Here is a 23,686-nt window from a genome sequence, read left to right as displayed (position 1 = left end):
GAAACTACCACACCAATGCAACTACCAACACTTTGGAAATTGGTCTTGATCAAGGACACATGACAAAACTAGTGGAAATGCGCATCGGCCATGGGGGTGGGGGGGGTTTGAAGGGGAAAGGAGGAGCATGAATCATGTAACCATGTTAAAAATGAATATTAATAAATGTTAAAAAAAATGTAATTTCGTGAGAGCCGTACAGTGCTCACAGTGCGCGCTCCTGTAACAGCACCTGAAAAAAAATGGACTTTATGGCTCCTGCAGAAAGAGCCATATGTTGCTGACCCCTGACCTAACCTGTTTGACTGATCAGATCAATATGTTTCTTAACCAATACAAATTGTTTTAATCAGTGCTTTAAGAATAGAGTAAGACCTAGCACTGCTAAGTCTCCTTCATTCCCATTTCTTTTCATTATTTCTCCTTAAGATTCTTGACCTTTTCTTCCTCCACATGAAATCATTATTATTTTTTCTAGTTCTTTAATCCTATGGGAGTTTTACTGGTATGACACTGAATAAAATTAGATAAAATTGTGACTTTAATTATATTGGCTTATTCTAACCCAAGAGCAATTAATATTTTTAAATTACTTAGGACAATTTCTTATAAGGTTTTGTTTGTACTATATAGAAATGCTAGTGGCAAAGAACTGGAAATTGAGGAGAACAATTCATGGCTGAACAAATTGTGACATGATTTTGAAGTACTAGTGTGCTATAAGAAATAATCGGGGGAGAGTTCAGGAAAAAAAACACAAACATGGCAAGACCTATATAAACTGTTTTAAAGTGAAGTGAGAAGAACTAGAAGATCATTGTGTATATAACAGTAATGTTATAATGATGATCAAGTGTGAAAGACTTGGTTATTCTGATCAATACAGTGATTCCAAAAGAGTCATAATGAAAAAATGCTATCCACCTCCAGAGAGATTTGATCAATTCTGAGTACAAACCAAAGTATAATTTCTTGCTTTATTTTGGTGGCTTTTTTTGGGTGACATGATTAATACGGAAATGTTTTTCATGATTTCACATGTATAACTAATATATTGCTTTCCTTCTCAGAGACTAAGGGAAAAAAGAGAATCTGGAACTCAAAAATTCAAAAAGAAAAGAATGTTAAAAATAAATTTTTTTTTTATTTTAAAGGGGGAGAAAGAAATTGCCTTTGCCATGAAAATCTCTCTCACACACACACATACACACGAAATACTGATGATTTTTGAAGATTTCTTATATTCTGTAAGCTTGATAATATTGCTTTAACTAATTTTTAGTTGTTTATTTAGGATTCTTTAAGTACATTATTATGTTATCTATAAATCTGTGATAATCTTATTTCTTCTTTACCTATGGTAAATTTGCCTCAGTTTCTCTTCTTCCCTTACTTTTATAGGGAGTATTTCTAGTCTTGTGTCAAATAGAAGTGGTAACAATGGACATTCTTGTTTCATTCCAGAAATTTATTTGGAAAGGATTCTAGTTCATCTCCACTACAAATAATAGATGCTCTTGTTTTTAGATATATGCTGTTTATCTGTTTAAAGAAAAGGTCAATTTATTTCCATTTTCCTAATGTTTTTCATGGAAATTGGGGGTGTATTTTGTCAAAGTTTTTTCTGCACCTTATTACAATCATATAAATTTTATTTTGCTAATTAACATGGTTAAATATGAAAAGCTTGCTTATACTTTTTTTTTTTTAATTTTAAACCCTTAACTTCTGTGTATTGACTTATAGGTGGAAGAATGGTAAGGGTAGGCAATGGGGGTCAAGTGACTTGCCCAGGGTCACACAGCTGGGAAGTGTCTGAGGCCGGATTTGAACCTAGTACCTCCCGTCTCTAGGCCTGGCTCTCAATCCACTGAGCTACCCAGCTGCCCCCTTGCTTATACTTTTAACCAACTCTGCATCCTTGTGATATTCTTTTTTGCTAATATTTTATTTAAATTTTTTTGTACCTATATTTGCTAGGATTATTAGTCTACAGTTTTCTTTTCCTGTTTTGATTCTTCTTATATGTCAAAACTACATGTTATAAAAAATTTGGGTAGAATCTCTTCCTTTGATATTTTTGCAAATAATTTATGTAATATTGGATTTAATTATTCTTGCAAATCCATCTAGTTCTCATTCTCTCTAGAGTTCTTTCCTCTGAAAGTTCATTTGTGGCTGATTTTAATTTCTTCCACTAAATCCTCTATTTCTAGTTCTTCTAATTTGAATATTTTGTATTTTTGTAAATATTTCATTTACAAGTTTGGGTGGTATATAGCAAAATAGTTCCTAATGATAGCCTTTATTTCTTTTCATTTGTTGTGAATTCTACTTTTTCATTTTTGATATTGATAATTTTTTTCCTCTTCCTTTTTAATCAATAATTGATTACCTTTGTTTTTTCTTAAAAATTGATTCTTAGTTTTTAATATCAATTAAGCGGCTTGTTGTTTTAAATTGTATTAATTTCTTCCTTAACCGTCAGGATATCTATTTTGGCATCATAATTGAGACTTTAAATTCTGTTAGTTTTCTAGTATTTTTTATTGCATTCTCAATTCATGAATTTGTTCTTTCTTTTTTGTTGTCAATAAAACTGTTCAGAAATATGAATTTTGTCCTAAAAAGTATTCTGACTACATCTCCCAAATTTTAGAATGTTGCCTCACTGTTTTATTTATCTTTAATGAATTTTTTTTATTTTTGTTATGGTTGGTTCTTTAATTCAATTTAGGATTAAGTTATTTTATTTTTAATGGTTTTTTTCTACTGTCTCTTTAATACAATTTTGCTGCACTGACATCAGAAAGGGCATGTTCTAAATTTGTTTTTGAAGTTTTTTTATGTCCTAAGACATAATCAATTTCTGTAAAGGAACCATGGAGAATTATGTACAGTACTAAAATTGTATTCATGTCATTAATTCTTTCTTGTCTACTTTTTTATTTATCTACCCTTTTCCATAGAGGTAAAATGAGATCCCACATAATGGTAATTTTATTTTTGATCTCTTCCTATAATTTTTTACTTTTTCCATTAAGTATTTCTAATCTATGCCACTGGGTACATATGTCATTGAAATAAATCTTTTGTCTATGCAATTTTTCAGCAAAATGGCATTTCCCTCCTTATCTCTTTTAATGAAGGCTATTTTTGATATTGCCATGTCTAAAATCATAGTTCACTACCCTTGTTTTTCTGTGTTCAGCTGAGGCATAACAGATTTTACTCTAACCTTTTATTTTAATTCTGTGTGAGTCTGTTTCAAATGTTTGTTTTGAACAGCATCTTGTTGAGTTTGCTTTCTAATCTATTCTTCCATTTTATCATGAGTTCATACCATTCACATTCATAGATATGATAGTAATTGCTTATTCCCTCCCCTATTCTGTTTTATCATACTTTTCTTCTCTATATTCCTTTCTCCTTGCTTACTAATACCAAATATTTATACTATTAACCTAAGCTGTTAATTGATTGGGCCAACCATTCTGGAAAGCAATTTAGAATTCTTTCCCAAAAGTAACTAAATTAAACTAAATTAAAATAATCAGTAAACTTTGGCTGAGGAACAGCATTAGTAATCCCTCAAAAAAAGTTAAAAAGAAAGATGGAAAGGAACACTACAAAAATATCCAAATCAGCATTGTTTTTTATAGCAAAGAACTGAGTACCCATCAATTGGGAATGACTGACCAAATTATGATACACAAATGTAATGGAATATTATTGTACCATAAGAAATGTGAAAAGAATGCATTCAAAGAATCCTCAAAAGACGTGTAATAAACTAATAGAGGAAAATGAGCAGAATAAGGGAAACCATTTATACAATTATAAGTTTTGTAAAGAAAAATTCAGGAAAACATAAGCTTTGAAAGACTTAAGGATCTGAAATAGGATGACTGACCATGACTCCAGAGAAGGCACAATGAAGTATGCCCTTTTTTTTTTTAAACCTTTTTAAAATCACCTTCTGTCTTAGAATTAATATGAATCAATTCCAAGATAGAAGAGCAGTAGGAACTAGACAGTTAGGGTTAAGTGATTTGCCCAGGGTCACCAGCTAGGAAAAGTCTGAGGCCAAACTTGAATCTGGGCCCTCCTGACTCCAGTGCTGGTGCTCAGTGTGACCTAGCTGTCTCTGAAGTATATCCTCTTGACAGAGGGGTAAAAGACACATTTATGCAGAATGAATACTTTTTTGGACAAAGCCAATATGCTGACAACATGTATATAATACAAGGAAGAGTATTAAGAAAATTGGTGGAGAGGGAATTGGGTGGGAGAGGGGTCCTAGTGATTACCTTCCTCTAAAAAGCAAAAAATAGTGTCCCACAAGACAGCATAAATGCACAGAAAATAAAAAAATGTAGAGGAAGATACAGACAAGCAGGACAGTTTTGAAACTGTATGGAATTTATTACATATATTTTTAAAAAAACCAAGCTTTACATAACAGAGATGATTAACATATTATCCTCTTTTTTCTGTTCTTTGTACAGGCATGTCTTGGAGATATTGTGGGTTCGGTGCCAGAGCATCACAATAAATCAAATATCCCAAAAGTCACATAAATTTTCTGGTTTCCCAGTGCATATAAAAGTTATAGTTACACTAACTGTAGCCTATTAAGTGTGCATAATGTATTGTGTCTAAAAGAGGGTACATACCTTAATCAAAAAATATTGCTAAAAAATGCCAACCGTCATCTAAGCTGTCATCAATTCATAATCTTAATGTTCATGGTTGCTGACTGATCAGGGTAGTGGTTGAAGATTGGGGTGACTATGACAACTTCTTAAAATACGACACATAAAAAGCCTGCCACATCAGTTGACTCTTCTGTTCACTTGAACACACAGAAGCTATCCTAGGGCTATTAATTTGCCTAACCTCAATATTTTTGTATCTCACAGAATAGGGAAGCCCAAGGAGAGGAATAGTGACAGGAAAAAGCTGGTTGATAGAGCGCTCAAAACATAACATTCATCAATTAAAATTTGCCATCTTATACTGAGTACAGTTCTTGGCACCTCAAAACAATTACAAAAGTAACATCAAAGATCCAATGATTCTTTCTCCTATTTGTCATGTTGTTTCTATCCAAGATAGACGATATCCCCTTGCCAAAACCTGGAGTGCTCTTCTAATATCACACCAATTACTCAAAACTTCTCCAAAGCTTCCTCACACTTTACCTCCAATATGATTTGAAGTAAGAAGGGCCCTTAGAGTATATTTAAACTGATCCCTTCATTTTACAAATACATTTTATGAGCTGAGGCCCAGTGAGGGTAAGTGGATTCCTAAAGTTCCTGAAGTGCTGACTAGCAGACCCAGGATTAAATTTAAGGATTAAGCTGGGAAGTGTCTTGTTCTTCCACATGTAATATTCTTTTCACTGTGCCATACTGCCATGTTCACCATTTTCACTCACCTCTCTGTGTTAAGCAGGCAATGTTCACTATTCCCCAGTTTGGTCTGTCCATTGCTAAATCTGAGATTCTGCCACTGTCCTGGATCTTCTTATCTTCTTCTGTTCCAAACACACCTCTTCTGATGGAACCTTACCTAACTTTCCCTCTGGACTAACTATGGTATCCAACTGACAAATATCTTTATCTGGGTACCTACCCTGTATAATGGCATTGTACTCAGTACCATGAGACAAAGAGAAATAAGACTTGGTTTGTGCCTTGAGGGAGGAGGGTACAGTTGGAGGAGCCAAGATTCAATTTGACAACTTTCTGCAGGAAGCCCTTCCTCATCTTTCCAGATACCAAGATCTTCCTCTCAAAGGTTATTTTCTGTATATTCTGTATCATGCTTTTTTCCCTTAAGCCTACAGCTCCCGGCATTCCCAGACAATCTCCCATCTAAGTACTAACCAGGCTCAACCTTGCTTAACTTCCAAGATCAAATGAGATCAGCTGCATTCAAGGTGATATGGCCACTGGACTGTGTATTTATACACAGATTATCTCCCCCATTAAAATGTAAGCTCCTTAGAAGGACTGCTTTTTCTTTTTAAACCCAGCAATTAGCACAATATTTGGCATAAAGCAAGCACTTCATAAATGCTTGTTATTGTTGGATTAAAAAAAAGAGAGAGAGAGAGAGAGAGAGAGAGAGAGAGAGAAACCTTACTTTCTGTCCTAGTAACAACTCTAAGAAAGGCAAGGTCTAGGCAAATGGAGTTAAGAGACATGTACAGGGTCATGCGACTGGGAAGTGTCCCAGCCTGATGCTCTATCTTCTAAGCCACCTAGCTGCCTCATTTACCCTTCTTTTAAATGCTTATTGTTTGATTAACTATAATGATGCAGGGACCTGAGACTGGTATTGCAGAAAAAGGAAGCCCTGACTCAAGGCCAGGAACCATTAAATGATTTTCTCTTCCCATACCCTCAAAATGCTGGCTATCATCATCTGAGCCTGCAGTTCCCCTACATGAGCCAATTTATTTTCTTATCTTGCAGCTTTCATATAAAAGGCTCTTCATATGATTGATGATGACAGGCTGGTCAGCCATGAAGATAAGTGGGCTCCCCTACTAATTACTACCAAGGGAGGGAAAGGTATCCCAGCCTCGGATTAAAAGACAGAAAGGGTGAAAAGCCCCTAAAGAGGGGCAATTCCAAAACTGGGAGCATCTGTGAGAATGAAGTGTCCTAAGAGAGTGAGTGGGAGGAACAGAGAGAAAAAATAAGGAAGAGGAAATCAAGTCCACTGAGGATACACGCCCTTTGGCTTCTGTCCTCACTCATCATCTCCTCACAAGGATGTTTGTGAGAATAAAGCAAGATAATAGATAGAAAGTGCTTTGAAAAATAAAAATATGATACAGATGCTAGGCATTATGATGATTATTATAGTAAGTGGATTCCCATCCTCTGCCAGGTTTCTATCTTGGCTCTTCCAATTGTGATGTCAGGGTGTGTGCACAATTCAAAAGCACAGGAATGAAACTTGGTAAGCAGTTCAATCACCAGGACAGGAAGTGAAATAAACCAGAGATTTAACCATGAGCTCTAGAGTGACCTAAGCATTTTTCAATTCAATTTAACAAACTTTCATTGAAAGCCCTCTATGTAGACAGTACTATGCACAGGACAGATACAAAGTTTAGATAAGACAATCCCAGTGCCTTCATGAATGCAATAGGAGAATTTAATAAATAAATAAATATAATTCACAGAATAAGAGGTGTTTAAAAATGCAATATACCAGCCATTGTGGAGTGATCATGGAAGGCTTCTTAAAAGAAGTAGCACAGGGCAGCTAGGTGGTTCCGTGGATAGAGAGCCAGGTCTGGAGTCCAGAAGACCCAGGTTCTGACCTCAGACACTTTCTAGCTGTGTCACCCTGGGCAAGACACTTAACAGTAGCCCTTACCATTCTTTGGCCTTAGAGCTAATAATTGTATCAATTCTAAGATAGAAGATAAGGGTTTAAAAAAAAAAAAAGGTGGTATGACTATGGGAAGGAGCATGGGATGTGTAATCAGAGGGCTTAGATTCAAATTCTGTGTCTGGCCCACCCCACGATCTCAGACAAGTCGCAACCTCTCTGATCCTGTTTTCTCATTTGCAAAGTGAGGCAGTTGGACCAGATGATTGCTAAGGTCCCTTCCAGCTCCAGATCTGATTATCACAAAAGAGAAATAGGAATTCGAGGAGAGGAACAGGATTCTTAGAATAGGAAATAGGATGAGCAAAGGCAAAAAGGCAGTAAGAAAAGGTAGTATGATACAGGAAATAGGGCAGTTTGGCTCAAGGTAAAGAATGGAGAGAGCCAGTGAGGAAAGAATAGCTTAAAGCAGTGATGGGCAAACCACTGCCCTTGAGCCAGGCTTGACCCCCTGAAATGATCTATCTGGCTGAGAGACATTATTCCTAATCTGACGAATACAATGAGTAGGAAACAATACAATGAAACTTCAAAAGAGTTGCCTTAGAAACAGACTGACAGGTGAGCATTTCCTTTCCTTTGGCCCCCTCTTTAAAAAGTTTGCCCATCACTGGCCTAAAGGTAAGATAGAAAGGTAGAGTGGTGTCAGATTGTAGAAGTTCTTGAATATTAAGCAAATTAATCTTAACTGAGGGAACCCCTCAAGATTTTTTAAAAACAAAATAATGGGGGATGTGGCAAAATTGGGACATTAATGCATTATTGGTGGAGTTGTGAATTGACCCAACCATTCTGGATGGCAATTTGGAACTATGCCCAAGGCTTTAAAAGACAGTCTGCCCTTTGATCCAGCCATACCACTGCTGGGCTTATACCCCAAAGAGATCACAGAGAAAAAGACATGTACAAAAATATTTATAGCCACTCTTTTGTGGTAGCAAAAAATTGGAAAATGAGGGGATGTCTTTCAATTGGGGAATGGCTGAACAAATTGTGGTATCTGTTGGTGATGGAATACTACTGTGCTCAAAGGAATAATGAACTGGAGGAATTCCATGTGAACTGGAATGACCTCCAGGAATTGATGCAGAGTGAAAGGAGCAGAACCAGTGGAGTTGTTCGGCAGCTACTGGGGAAGTGGGGGGTGGGGTGGAAGGGAGGGAAAGAACATAAATCATGGAACCATGGAAAAACATTCTTAATTAAAACTTTTCAGTTAAAAAAAAAACAAAACAATGGGGTAGAGGGGCAGTTAGGTAGTTCAGTGGATTGAGAGCCAGCTTACAGATGGGAGGTCCTGGGTTCGAATTTGATCTCAGACACTTCTTAGCAGTGTGCCCCCTGGGCAACGTGGAACCATTATCTAGTCCTTACAGTTCTTCTGCCTTGGAACCAATACACAGTATTTAGTCTAAGATGGAAGGTAAAGGTTTAAAACAAACATTACCAAAAAAACAAAATGATGACAGGACCAGAACTAAATGTATTGATCAGTTTTGCTTATTGTTTTTCTCTTCTTCCTCTTCTTCTTTAAAATATAGTTTGAGGAATAGCTAGGTGGCTTTAGTAGATAGCCAGGCCTAGAAATGGGAGGTCCTGGATTCAAATAAGACCTCAGACACTTCCTAGCTGTGTAATCCTGGCCCAGTCACTTAACCCCCAATGCCTAGCCCTTAACATTCTTCTGCCTTTGAACCAACACACAGTATTGTTTCTAAGATGGAAGGTAAGAGCTCTAAAAATAAATAAATATATTATTATATGGGATGGCTTCTAGAAGTGAAAAAATACAAAGGGAAATTTAGATAACTAAAAAATAAAAAAGCAAGAAAATTTATTTTTTTTAAAGAAATGAAGTTTATCCACTATGTAATTATGATAACCAAGGTTGACTTCAGAGATATTTGGGAAAACGTACCTCCATCCTTTTTACTGCAGAGGTGATATGTTGGTTTTGCTGAACAATTTAAATTTTTTTCTTTTTTAACCTCTATTACAAGGGGCTGTTGGGAAGAGAAGGAGAAACATTTGCAATATAATGCGAAAACATAAGATGACAATTTTTAAAAATGTTAAATAAAGAAAAAAAAGAACTGAGATTAGTAGGACAGTAGGAGGAGCTACAAGGTACTGAGACACTTACAACTCAACCACCACTCCCCCTCTCACTAGACTAGAGTCAGCCCAGAACTCTTCATGAAAGAGTAGTACCTTACAAGTAAATGTTCCTACTTCCAGCTACTTCCCTTCAAGAGACCTAACTCCCTAGCTATAACTATTGAAGACTTATAAAAGAAAGTTCTTAATGTTCCACTATCAAATGAATCCATCTCAGAAACTGATGTTTTTATTAATAAATGCTTTTATTATTAAAGAAGGCACTAAATTTGTCTTGCCTCCACTCTAAAAACCAGTAGGGCTTGCCTTTTCATTTATTTATTCAATAGTACTTCCTCCTAGTGACACAGAGCTCAAACTAAAGAATTCACAACAATCATTACTGAAACAAATACTTGATCATTGGAAGAAAGAAGGGAACCTGCCTTCTTATTCTGGACAATGATGAAAACTTAGATACTTATGTGATCTTGGGAAAATAACTTACTTCTCTGGGCCTCAGTTTCATAATTTGTAAAATAAGGAGGTTGGACTAGATGACTTTTAAGACTTTTTTAGCTCGAAAGCTATATCCTATAACACCAAGGAGCCCTTGACTCACAAGGCAATAACAGACAAAGGGGAGGAATGAAACCTCTAAGATTTGACTTTGAATTTTATCAATCTTTTTTCTGTTACTCTTCACTATGGCTAAGTAACCCTGATCCCTAATTCCTTCAGGAGATTTGCTTGTTCTAGGAACTTCTTACCAGTAACTTCTTTTTCCTCTAATTTTTGTCCCATCCCTTCCTTCCTTCAAAAATGGACTTAAGTAATCAACTCACCAGGAATCAATCTTTTTCCTCTTATCTGCCTTTTATTTTATGAACCTTTGTCATTTTTACATTCCATTTGCTTTGCATTCATCATTAGGCACATTTAAGTTCTTTCCCTGCAGGTCAAAGGCCACCTAGTTGGAAATGCAAAAATCAAAAGGATAGATTCCTTTTATACTTTATGTTTCCCATGGTCTCTCCATAAGCCCCCCACCTACCTACAGTAAAATGACTGAGGAGTAGAGTAGACTGAAGAATGAAGTATCAGAAAAGCAACTTTGATGAGTCTGTAGAGTGGATCTACTAGGACGGTGATGGCAAACCTATGACATGTGTGTCAATGACACACAGCCAAATGCAGCCTCATACAGAGAAGTATGGGGCCACATGCCAAGGATGAAACATTTGCTGTAGAGTAGTGAACACACTCTGTGCACTATAGATGACAATTCTACCTATATTAATTTACCTATTTTGGTTTGTTAAATACAGTTATATATTACAATTATACATTTTTGTTATTTAAACTATAAATATCACAAAATTATGGGTTTTTTTTTCTCAAAGTGACACACCACCCAAGTTATGCTTGGTTTTTTGGCTAATTTTGACACACCAAGCTCAAAAGATTGTCCATCACTGTACTAGGATAAGAAAACAGCAAAGACAGGAGAATAAAGGGCCAATTAAAAGGAACTGGACTGATCTATCTAGTTCTGTGTTCAGATGAAAGGGAAGGGAAACTTAGACTCGAAATTTTAAAACCCCTGTTTTAGAAAAGAGTCCCTGTTTGGGGGAATCTAAGTGAATAAAGTGCCAGGCATGGATTCAGGAGGTCCTGTGTTCAAATGTGACTTCAGGAACACCCTAGCTGGGTGATCCTGGACAAGTCACTTAACCCCACTTGCCTAGCCTTTGCCTTCCTGTCTTAGAACTGTTACTGAAAATCAAAAGTAAAGGTTTAAAAAACAACTACTTGTAAGGACAATCAGCTTTGACAGATTTAGTGACTGATCAACACAATGATCAATCACAACTCCAAAGGATTCATGATGAAACCATATTATCCACTTTCAGATACAGAAGTGATGGACTCAAAATGCAGATCAAGGCATATGTTCCTTACCTCCTTTTTTTTTCTTGGACATACATGGCTATGGGAATTTGTTTTGCTTGACTATATATATTTGAAATGAGAAATAAATAACATTTTAAAATTAAAAAGAAAACAACTCATTATCATTTCAATAGCTATTTTTAAACAAGCCACAAGAAAGTACCACAATCTATTCCACCCTTTAATAATTACTACAATGACTCAGTTCCACATTATATGGTTTAATCACTATACTGCAAATGTGTAAAACAGATACAGGTACAGTGAGAATACTACAGTGTATTTGATTTCCATATGGAAAACTATTATCTACTTGAAATATATCACCAACTCAAGAATGCCTACAACAGATACCAAGAAAGAAAGGGTTTAAAATAAAAAGAAAGCCTGTTTTACTCATATATTACAAAAGAAATTTTTAATCTGACCAAGGAAGAGAAGCAAAAGACAAAATCTCTATTGATGACTTTGAGGTAGGCCTAGCTTAGGTGGATTTAAAATTACAGATTTAAAGTCAGAAAGGAATTTAGAGATTATCTAAAATTTTGGTCTTACTTTAGAGAAGATAAAACTAAGGTGCAGAGAGAAAATTATTTGCCCAAAGTCACATTCTTAGTAAGTAACACTCTTCAGATCTAAACCTAGATCTTCTGACTTGAAAGAGTGCTCTTTTCAATATGATGTTCTTTGTTCCCATTATGCCCAGCCTAGCCAGTGATTCTCAAAACATAGGGTTTCTGCCAAGGGTGTGGCTGCAGGGTGGAGTTAAATTCAGCAGTGTGGGTACTACCCTTAGGCTATATGCTAAAAATTAAAAAGTCTGAAGAGTTTTTTTCCCTAGGCCCAGAGTTGCTTCAGTTAAATACACTTAGTTCCAGAGACTGACTTGAATAAAACACTCTGGCCACTGACTCAGAAACTACCAGGACTGGAACAGTTCTTCCCCTGCCCCAGCTCCTTCATGCCAGTCTCTACTAGTGTTTTTGGTCTAGAGACGCTAAAGGAACAGTTGAAAATGAGAAAACCATTCCTATGATTTAAGAAGTCAAAGGATTCTTGAGAGATGTGGGAGATCCAAGAGAACCTTAGCTGGATGCTGTTTGAAGCCAAGTTCAGGGGAAGAACACAGATGTTCCTGAAGTTCTGGGTCAGTCAGTTTCTGGATTTTGTTCCTTGGGCACAAAGGCCTGCAGGATAGGGCAGGTTCTCTGTTCAGAATGAACTAAAAAAATAAAGCTCTCACACTTAAGAAGTTTATATACAAAGATGAATCACAAATAGCCATCTTTGATTTTAAAAGCATTAAAGCATCTACACATTCTCAGAAAGAGATGAATGAATAAGACAAAGCTTCTGTCTTCAACAAACTCATAATCTAGTTGGGAAAATAAAATAAGTACAAATTATAATACACATTTCTATAGTAACCCCAGTTTGCAATGCATTCCTATAGCATTGCCATGTAACATCAGTACTACCAAGTATTATCCCCATTTTTACTCAAATTAAATGACTTGCTTAGGATCATAAAGCTACAAAATACAGGAATAAGAATATGACCAGTTCAAAAGAAAAGGTAAAAAGAAAATTCTTTCTATGAGAAACGACAAGAGGAAGGATTTTTCTGGTTGGAGGATGAGAAGTGGCACCTGTCACTTAGTATGTAAGCCTAGACGTATTTCAAGAAATCATAAAGCTACCAGATCTCTTAAAACCAGAGAGCAAAGTAGAAATAGAAAGAACCTATCATTCCCCTCCTAAAAGAAATACCAAAATGAAAATTCTGAGCAACATTATAGTCAAAATGTGGAGCTTCCAGATTATATGGTGAGAGAAGGCAGAAAGAAAGGTACCAAGGAGACAAAATCAGAATCACATGTGATTTAGATACCACCACTATGAAGAAGCAGGGAACTTGGGCAAAGGACATAACTTATAGACAGGAATAACATTCAGCAAAACCAAGTATAATTTTATAGAAGGAAAAAATGAAATGAAATTTTTGATGACATGAAATTGAGGACTTCCAAGTATTCTTGATAAAAAAAGACCAGAGCTTCCTAGAAACATTGAAGTGAAAAGACAAACATCAAGAGAAATATGAGCAAACAAGGATAAACTGTTTACTTTCTAATGAGAAAATGATTAATGTGCCCCTTCTGAATTCTATAATCAGGAGTGAAGTGAAAGAGTCTAATGAGACCGAGGGCCATTATGTCTTGATAATAGTAAAAGAATAATGGAAAAAGGAAGGGGAAAAGGAATATGCTAGAAAGGGAAAGGGGAGAGGAAAGATGGAGGAAATTATCTCACATAATAGAGAGGGGGAAGTTTATAAAAATATGGAGGAAAAGATGGGGGTTGGGAATAGTTAATACCTGAACCTTACTTTCATCAGAACTAGTCAAAGGAAGGATGAAAACACATATAGAGGAAAACAGGAAAGAAGCAGAAATAAAGAAGGTGGATTAAGGGAGAAAACAGTCCTAACAAACTGTAAGAATGAACAAAAATATTAACGGCAGTTCTTTTTTGTTCTGTCAAAGAATTGGATTTAGGGAAAGAGGTGCCTCCATCAACTGGGGAATGGCTAAACAAGTCATGTGAAAAATGTAATAGGAATAAGAGTGTGCTCTAAGAAGTGAAGGGGATAATTTCAGAGAAACCTGAGACCAATATGACCTGAAACAGAGTAAAGTAAGCAAAATCAAGACAATGATATACAACGAAAATGATATTTTGTAAAGACAAAACTTTGAAATATTTAAGAACTCTGATCAGTGTAATGACAAACCATGATCCAGAGAATTCATGATGAAATATGCCACTGAGAGTGCTAAGACTTTTTTTTGAGGGGGGAGTACAACCAATGTGGACATTAGTTTTGCTTGCCTATGCATGTTTTTAACAGGAATTTTGATTTTCTTTCTTTCTCAATTAGGTGAGGAGGAAAAAAAGGTGGACCCTTACTAAAAAATAAATTAAATTTAAATTAAAAAAAGGAAAGGTTAAAACAAAAACCTTACCTGCAATGGAGGTGGTGATGGTAATGTGGGCGTAGTAGTAGTAGTAGTAGTAGTAGTAGTAGTAGTAGTAGGAGTAGTAGGAGTAGTAGGAGTAGTAGGAGTAGTAGGAGTAGGAGTGGGAGTGGGAGTGGTAGTGGTGGTGGTGGTGGTAGTAGTAAGTAGTAATAATAGTAGGGCATTAAAGTTTGCAAAACACTTTACATACATCATCTCTTTTGACAATGGAGACTGAAATGAAAGTATAGAAAGGATAATAAGGCCTTGGGGACAATAACATTTAGAAGACTAGAGAAAAAAGAATAGTCTGGAAGGAGAAAACAAAAGTGGGAACAAGCTGATAGCAACCCTCCAGTGTGTGGCCTAAAGAACCCAACCAAGGTAGGCTGTGGACCATACATATTACAGTCCCAGAAATGGAATGAGATTACCAAAGGTTGTTTTCAGAGAATGAAGACCAAGGCCTTAAACACAGCCAACTTTCAATTACCTACTCCTTAAAGAATGAAAAGAGGCTTAGGTAATCCAAAATTATGCATAATTAGCTTTGGAATACATTGTAATTCACTCAGAAGATGAACTGTTTAAGGTACAGCAATTCTCTAAAACCATATGGACCTAGTAAGTCACTTAATAAGTGGGAGAGTAGTTATGCAAGATCTGTACTGGTAGAGGAAGTAGCCCCACAGACAAAAATCACAAATCCTTGAAATATAAAATAAATGCTATTAGAATCAGTCTGCATTTCTGCACATGTCACATGTCAGCTAGGGTACATGTCAGCTAGGTATTAAAGGAACTGTCAGGCAATAAAATCCACAAAAAATTTTATTTAAAAAAATTTTGTTTTGCTCACAACAAACCATGATTTAGATAAGAGATTATATAATTATGAAAATCAGCATCAACCTTTTCAATTCTAGTAAGGTAATATCTCTTACTGTTATCTTTCCAGATCCAAGATAATTAGGATTATTCCTCCCTCCCTATGTTATAGAATTAGAAAAATTAAATTCCAGCCCCCAAATCTAAATGATCCAGGAATTTTCAGAGTTCTGTTAATTCAATGGTAAGCACTCCTGACAGTGCAGACACCAAATTTATGGGCTCAAACTTCATAAAGGCTAGTAAGCTTCAAATAAAGCAATAAAGGCTTATTAGGTCTATGATCATAAAGGAGACTGGGTGGTAACTATGTGGATAGCACCGAGCAACTCATCTCAAATACTGGAAAATCATCTCAAAGCTCATGCCCAATTGAAAGGATTAAGATGCATAGTTATCCTACATTAGGAACTGCATGTATTTTCCTAAACTCTGATCCCATGAAGAGGCTGGTACCCTTGTAGCTTCTTTTGTCCTATCCCTAGGACTTAGAGGTCCCACTGTTTCACCCTCTTACAAGGTCCCATTCACAAAGCTATTTACTCCACTCACTTCAGCCTTCTCACCCCAGAACAAGAGTATCCTTTCTCTGAAGCAGCAGTCACTTGGAAGAAAGCCTCCAAAGGGTCCTCAATCTGGAAGATGACTGAGGCCACCCTAGGGCAAGCAAAACAATGAAGGGATGGGCTATCTGAACCATCAATGCTTGTAGAAAAGGGCAAGCATGGAAGCCATGCCATCAGATGGGAAATCCACTAATGAAATCCCCCTAAACATAGTTCTTTGTCTCTGAAGAAAAAGCGAAATATTCTACATGTTCCAAAATCCAATAAAACCATAAGAAAAACTTGGTATACACTCCTGGCTACAACACTTGAAAGTAACCTTCTCAAAACTCACCATATTAAGTAGGAGCATGAATCATGTAACCATGTTAAAAATGAATATTAATAAATGTTTTTTAAAAAAAACTCACCATATTAAGCTTAGGAAACTATCAGAGGCAGAGAATTAAAGGGTTCCAGTCAGGAAAAAGTAATTAGGAAACATCCTCTGAATAAATGAATGTCTGAGCCCTATCAAGGCCCAAACTAGAATACTATGTCATGGAAGAAGAAATGGTCAAGAATGGAAAAATAGGCCAGGGTAAACTTAGCAGCAACAATTTTGAGTGCTAAGACAGCTAGAGTAGCTGTTAAGGCCTGGCAGGAAACTTGAAATGCTGGTCAACTAGGTTTCAGCAGGATCACAGAGAGGAAAACACATTGCCAATAAGACATAACTGCTCTTATGATTTTAAGAATTAAGACAGGGCAGTTAAGAGTTGTAGGTTGAATCTATAGTCAAAATTTTCATGATGATCAACTTGACATAGAGAACAGTAGAAGCAATAACATATCTTTGTGTTTTGTTACTACAAGAAAGCAAGATACATTAGAAAAACCAGAAAGATCAGCATCCTACCCACAAAAAAATGCTTCATTCAATGCAAACTGATACTGTCCAGGAAAGCAGGCAAAACAAGAGTGCAAATGAATTTATGGGTGCATTTATCATGTACCAGAAATACAACATAAAACTAGAAACAGACTTTAACAGTTATAGGTAAGAACTTTCACAATACTTTTTGTCAACAACCAACACAAGGTACTACAGATCAAAGGAGGGCCATCATAAGAAATTCCTAAACCCAGATTAAATGAAATAAGAGTGGAAATTGAAGAGTTATTTAAATCTGAAGAGGGAAAAGCTGAAGAACCTGAAGGCATTAAAGATCTACATATTACAAATTCCAGAAGTGTTACCTAATAATGAAACAGATGCCAAAAATAATGCCAATGTCACATATGATTTTGAAGAAGTGGGCATACTTAGAATTGAATTTCAAAAACTAATTTTTTTTTGAGACTGAATTTTTAATACAACCAATGAAACAAAAATAATTTTTAAAAAGCGGTTACCTCTGTGTGACCCTGGGCAAGTCACTTGACCCCCATTGCCTACCCTTACCACTCTTCTGCCTTGGAGCCAATACACAGTATTGACTCCAAGACGGAAGGTAAGGGTTTAAAAAAAAAAAATCGGTTACCTGCTATAGCCATCATGAACAAATGCATCCTTCCACAATATTTCACTCAACAGCATAAAGCATTTCAGGACATGCATAAAACAATATATGCAATGGCAGTTGCCATGATTAAGGGCCACAGAAGGAACAGAGTTGCCTAAAAATATTCCTATAGACAGTCATCAAATATGACCATGGTAGAGAAGTACCTTGAGAAAATCACTGCAGACTTGTGCAAATACATTAGAAGATTAAAACATTATCTAGCAGATAAGTACAATGCAAAATCTTAATTACTAACCCAATCCAATTAAAATGAATCAAATTGTGAAATAGAACTTGGAAATAAAAAGTGTAACAGAAGGGGTTGTGGCAAAAAATTGGAAAATGAAGGGGTGTCCATCAATTGGGGAATGGCTGGACAAATTGTGGTATCTGTTGGTGATGGAATACTATTGTGCTCAAAGGAATAATAAACTGGAGGAATTCCATGTGAACTGGAAAGACCTCCGGGAATTGATGCAGAGGGAAAGGAGCAGAGCCAGAAGAACATTGTACACAGAGACTGATACACTGTGGCACAATTGAATGTAATGGACTTCTGTACTAGCAGCAATACAATGACCCAGGACAATCCAGAGGAACTTAAGAGAAAGAACACTCACTATCCATATCCAGAGAAAGAACTGTGGGAACAGAAACACAAAAGAAAAACATTATCCATCATGTAGTTCAATAGGGATATGATTGGAGTTTTGATGTTAAAAGATCACTCTATTGTAAACATGAATAACATGGAAATAGGTTTTGAATAATGAAATGTGTGAGGGGAGGAAAGAGCAGGGGTGGGAGGACAATAAATAACGTAACCATGGAAAAATATTCTAAATTTAAAAAAAAAAAGAAAAGAAACAATATTTGCAATAAACATCATTGCACAAAGGATAAGTTATATGTCATTGGATTTGTTGAATGAAAAGAGTTTATTTTTCACTAGACTGATGAATCAAAAGGTTCTCTAAAGGAAACACATCCACATGAACTCAACATGAACAAAGGAGTATATATGTGGCTGAATCACAATTATGTGGAGGGGCTTAGAAGAGTGAATCGGGTATATGATACTTTAAATTACAAAAGAGGAAGTTAGGTAGGGGTGTGCTGGTAAATATTTAACAATCAGCTCTATGAAAATGCACTATATACAAAAAAATTATATTTTTTAAGGCAATTGAGGTTAAAGTGACTTGCCCAGGATCACACACAGGTAGGAAGTGTCTGAGGCTACATTTGAGCCCAGATCCTTCCAACTCCAGATGTGGTAGCTACCTAGCTGCTCCCACACTATACTTTTTTTTTTTTTAAACCCTCACCTTCTGTCTTGGAGTCAATACTGTGTATTGGCTCTAAGGCAGAAGAGTGGTATGGGTAGGCAATGGGGGGGTAAAGTGACTTGCCCAGGGTCACACAGCTGGGAAGTGTCTGAGGCCAGCTTTGAACCTAGGACCTCCCGTCTCTAGGCCTAGCTCTCGATCCACTGAGCTACCCAGCTGCACCCCCCACGCTATACTTTTAAGTTTAATATTAACAACTTTTCCCATCACTTTCTCAAATCCAATCAATCAATAAAAAAATACGTCAACCCTTTATTGTAATGATTTCTAAGGTATAAATGCTCATGATGGAAGAACAGTTGGCCCAAAAACTGGTTAGATCCAAGGACAATCCTGTCCTTGGGGAATGTGTAGTAATTGACAGAAGCAGATTATGCAAAGAAATGTCAGAAACTATGCAACATATCACTACAGTAAAAAATTAGTATCTACTTGATAACCTAGAAAGATACAATCAGGTATGTAGATACTAGAAGCTCTAAATCCTTTATAAATGAACAGAAAACCATACTGCAACTGAAGCATCATGTGGAATGAAAAACTTTCAAAATATAGATCTAATGGAAGAAATTAAAACCAAATTAAAAGGCCATATTTAATGTCATCTCTGGTATCCTTTTACTAAAGTTGTCCCAAAATGCTTTTAGTGAATCTACAGAATATAAATTTAAATCCTAATCTTCTTATTCAATTACAAAAAAGTCATCATTTTATCTACTTGCACATTGAGTTTTGCAGAACATTAAATTCATAAGAATAATAGCAAAATAGTGATTTATCCTCAGACCATTTCTGCCTGAACTCCACTTAAAAATAAGATGAAGCTAGATAACAATAAAAATGGATTAAGATTTTAAAATTTAGACTTAGTAGAAATATATATGATTCTGTTCCCAAAACCAGAGGAACAGGATAAAGTAAACATCCCTGTCAACCTGTCTGCTACTGAAGCAACACTGACAAACTTCTGTCTCATACTTTTATTCAATTACCACCCCTCCAAGAAAAGCTATTTTGTCTACTTACAGTCTATAGAAAACATTATGTATAAATAGAAGAATAGTGATGACTGTCTTAGGAATGTTTCTAGTTGAACTCTGTTGAGCAAGATGAGAAACATGAGACCATTTAACAATAACTAAAATTTATATTAAAACATGGAGACAAAATAAAGAAAATATTTAGAGGCAAAATCCCTATCAGTGTTTACACAAACAAAACCAATGTGCCAAAATTAGAAAGGAAAGAGTTAATATAGAGGAAAAAAATCTTTGCAGCAACTTTCTCTGGTAAAGGTCTCAGTTCCAGGATATATAAGGAATTGACTTAATTTATAAGAATAACAATCATTCGATAACTGATAAATGGCCATAGGCTATAAATAGGAAGTTTTCAAAGGAAGAAGTCCAAGCTATCAACATTTTTTTTACATTAGATATATGAAAATTAAAGCAACTCTGAGTTTCTACCTATCATACCTACCAAAATGGCAAAGATGACAAAAAAAGAAAAATAACAGTAATGAACAGCATCAATAGTAGGAGGCAAGAAAATAGGCATGTTAATGCATTATATGTGGGGCTAAGGCTCCAGCCATTCTGGTAGGCGATTTGGAACAATGTCCAAAAAGTCACTAAACTATTCATATTTTTGACACAGTAATATTTTATTAGGCCTCTACCCCAAAAAGGATCAAAGAAAAAGGAAAAGAACCTGTATATACAAAAATATTTGCAGTTCTTTATTTAGTGGCAAAGAATGAGAATCTAAGGAGTTGTCCATCAATTAGGGAATGACGACAAATTATGGTATATGAAAATAATGAAATATTATTGTGCTGTAATAAATGTTGAAAGGGATGAGTTCAGAAAACTTGGAAAAACTTTTATGGTAAAATGAGCAGAAACAGCAGAACAATTTATATATAACAATCTTGTAAAGACAAACAACTTTGAAGACTTTAAGAGCCCTGATCAATGCAATGACTATTCCAGAGGACTGATAATGAAGCATGCTGCCTACAACCTGGCAGAGAAAAGGTGATGGATTCAAGATGGCAGTGTGAGAATTTAACACTAGCTTTTGTCCTTTTTCTTCTTGGAACCCAAAAATCAGCCTTGGATTTTAAAGGAAGAGTTTTGGCACTAAGTTTGATCTATTGACCCTGATTGGATTGCTATAACCTACCCCATCCCATGATGCAATCAAGACAGTGGGGGAGACGAGTTGCCGTGCATCGGGGCTCGGAGGCCTCACAACCCCCTGGTGTCTATAAGATCCTTTCTTGTCCCAGGTGACTCCCTGACATTCAGACCTGTTTCCTGCCCAGAGTGAGCCGAGACTCCCCCATTCAGAAGGGCTCAGAAAAGTGATGTCACAAGCAGCATAAATGGGACTAGGAAAGGAAGCCTGTCTCTTCTTGCCTCAGGACCATGGAGAAAGGAGGTGGCTAAGAGAGCACCAGAGTGCCTGAGGTCTGGCTGTGAAGTTGTGCAGCCAGCAGGGAAAGGAGGTTTGCAAAGGGAACAGTCACCACATGTGGCTGGTGCCTTTTCTTTCTCTGACCTGCTTTTTATTATTTAATAGAAAATTATAAATTGTTGCTGTCTCCCAAGAATTTTAATCTTTTTTGTTTTGTTTTGTTTTTTAAACCCTTACCTTCCGTCTTGGAGTCAATACTGTGTATTGGCTCTAAGGCAGAAGAGTGGTAAGGGTAGGCAATGGGGGTCAAGTGACTTGCCCAGGGTCACACAGCTGAGAAGTGTCTGAGGTCATAATTGTACCTAGGACCTCCCATCTCTAGGCCTGGCTCTCAATTCACTGAGCTACCCAGCTGCCCCCCTTAATTAAAATTAAGAATTTTAATCTTAATAATGGAATGAGACCTACATTTTTGGACATGACCAATGTCCACATTTGTTTTTTATTTTTAATTATTTGTCAATTGAAAAATAAAGTAAAAATAATAAACTTACTTCCTGTGTAACCTCTGGGCAAATCACTTAACCTCAAAAGCCTTAGTTTCTTCATCTGTAAAATGAGGGAGTTTGGGCTATGCAGTCTCTAAATTCACTTCTAATTCTATACCCATGATTCTCTGATCCTATAATTCACCTAAATGTGGGGAGATGTGAAATGATATCACTGTCTAAGTTTGGAGGAAGTGATTGGTGAAGAACACTGACCCAGTAAAATTTGAAGACCTACAGCAAGTTATCTTGACTTTCCACAAACTTTGTGAACTTGGGTGAATTACTTTCTTCTTTATTCCTTAGCTTCCTGATCTTTAAGATTAGGAGATGGACTAGATGATCTCTAAGATCCCTTCCAGCTCTAAAATTCCATAACTTTTTTTAAACCCTTACTTTGCATCTTAGAATCAATATCAGTTCCTCAGTCAGAGGAGCTGGAAGGGCTAGCCAATTAGTGACTTGCCCAGGGTCACACAGCTAGGAAATATCTGAGGCCAGATGTGAATTAAGAACCTCCCATCTTCAGGCCTGGCTTTCTATCCATTGTATCACCTAGCTACCTCATATTCCATGACTTCTTAAAGGATGCACCCTAAAAGATGGAGAGAAGAACACTAAGGGAAAAGGGAGAAGGGAATAAGCATTTATTTATTTTTATAGCAATTATTATTATTTATATTTATCATTATTATTTATAGTAAGCCTACTTGGTATTAGGAACTATGCTAAGCACTTTTTTACAGATAATATCTCATTTGATTCTCACAACAACTATGGGAGTTGGTTTCGTTATTATTCTCATTTATAGCTGAGGAAACTGAGAGGAAAAAAAGTTAAATGACTTGGCCAGAGTCCCACAACTAGTAATTAAGGCTGGATTTGAACTTCAGTCTTTCTGACACAAAGCCCAGCTTTCTATCCACTGCAGCACCAAATGACTCCACCAAGAAAGCTAATAAGTAGGGCCAGTATAAAAGACAGGAGATAGATACAATGCTAGCTAGATTTCAAGGTAGAAAGAAATTCTGGAAAAAGAAATGTGATTGCTGGGCTAGGGTTGGGGGGCAAAAATTGAAATAATTAATCATAAATCTTAAGCTAGAATGAGAGACATTTAGGAGCCACTGTAGGTTTCTAATAGAGAATTATCAACATTAGAATGGTGTCTGAGGCAGCTGATTTGAGTTATTACTATGCCAGTTCAATTCTTACCCTAAGACACACCTGTTCTGCCAGTAGGCAGACATTATTAAGAATCTGAAATTTCTCTGGACACCCACTTCTATCAGCAGAAGGTTTAGTTTGGCCAGATACTCCAGTTCCAACTGCCAAAGGGAAAAGATTTAGGCCTAGGTGGCTCCCAGGGAATGTGGGGTCCAATCTACTTTTTTGAAAGGGCAAAGATATGCTTCACATTCAGGATCATCTAAAGTCCCCAACTTTCCCAAAGCTCAGCTTTCTAGAGAAATGTAGAATAACTCCATCTCTTGGGAACAGCTTATAGCTGGGAGTAATCCAAGGAGGTCTGGAAGAAATGACTCAACCTAGGAAACAGAGAAAGACAAATTCATTCAATTGGCTACATTTAATCAAAGAGAAAAAGGTGGGGGGGGGGGGGGGAGAACGGCAGCGGCGGATGATTTTAAATGCTGGTCCTATTTCCATTATAAGCCTCAGAAACTTTAGAGCTATCTGACCCACCTCTCTCCTTCATCTAGATTACTGTCAAGTTCCACTGCTGCTTCTTCCAAGAATTTCTCTTATCTCTTCCTCTCCAGGGCCACCAGTCAACCGCCTTAGCTCAGGTTCTCATGACAGGTATTCCTGAATTATTGTAAGATCCTCCCAACTAGCTTCCGTGATTCCAGTCACTCTCTC

The 23,686-nt window shown here is 36.4% G+C and overlaps 1 protein-coding gene and 1 pseudogene across 1 annotated transcript in view; both read right to left on the bottom strand.

Annotated features, from left to right (window-relative positions):
- The window catches only part of ARHGEF11 (Rho guanine nucleotide exchange factor 11), a 157,958-nt gene that overhangs the window by 115,288 nt on the left and 18,984 nt on the right, over positions 1-23,686 (bottom strand). The window lies entirely within an intron of this gene.
- Positions 5,846-5,964, bottom strand: LOC123248162 (annotated as a pseudogene).

The sequence above is a fragment of the Gracilinanus agilis genome, chromosome 4 (assembly GCF_016433145.1).
Source record: "Gracilinanus agilis isolate LMUSP501 chromosome 4, AgileGrace, whole genome shotgun sequence".
Lineage (NCBI taxonomy): Eukaryota > Metazoa > Chordata > Mammalia > Didelphimorphia > Didelphidae > Gracilinanus > Gracilinanus agilis.
The sequence above is the reverse complement of the archived record's forward strand: the minus strand, read 5'-3'. Positions and strand labels throughout refer to the sequence as shown.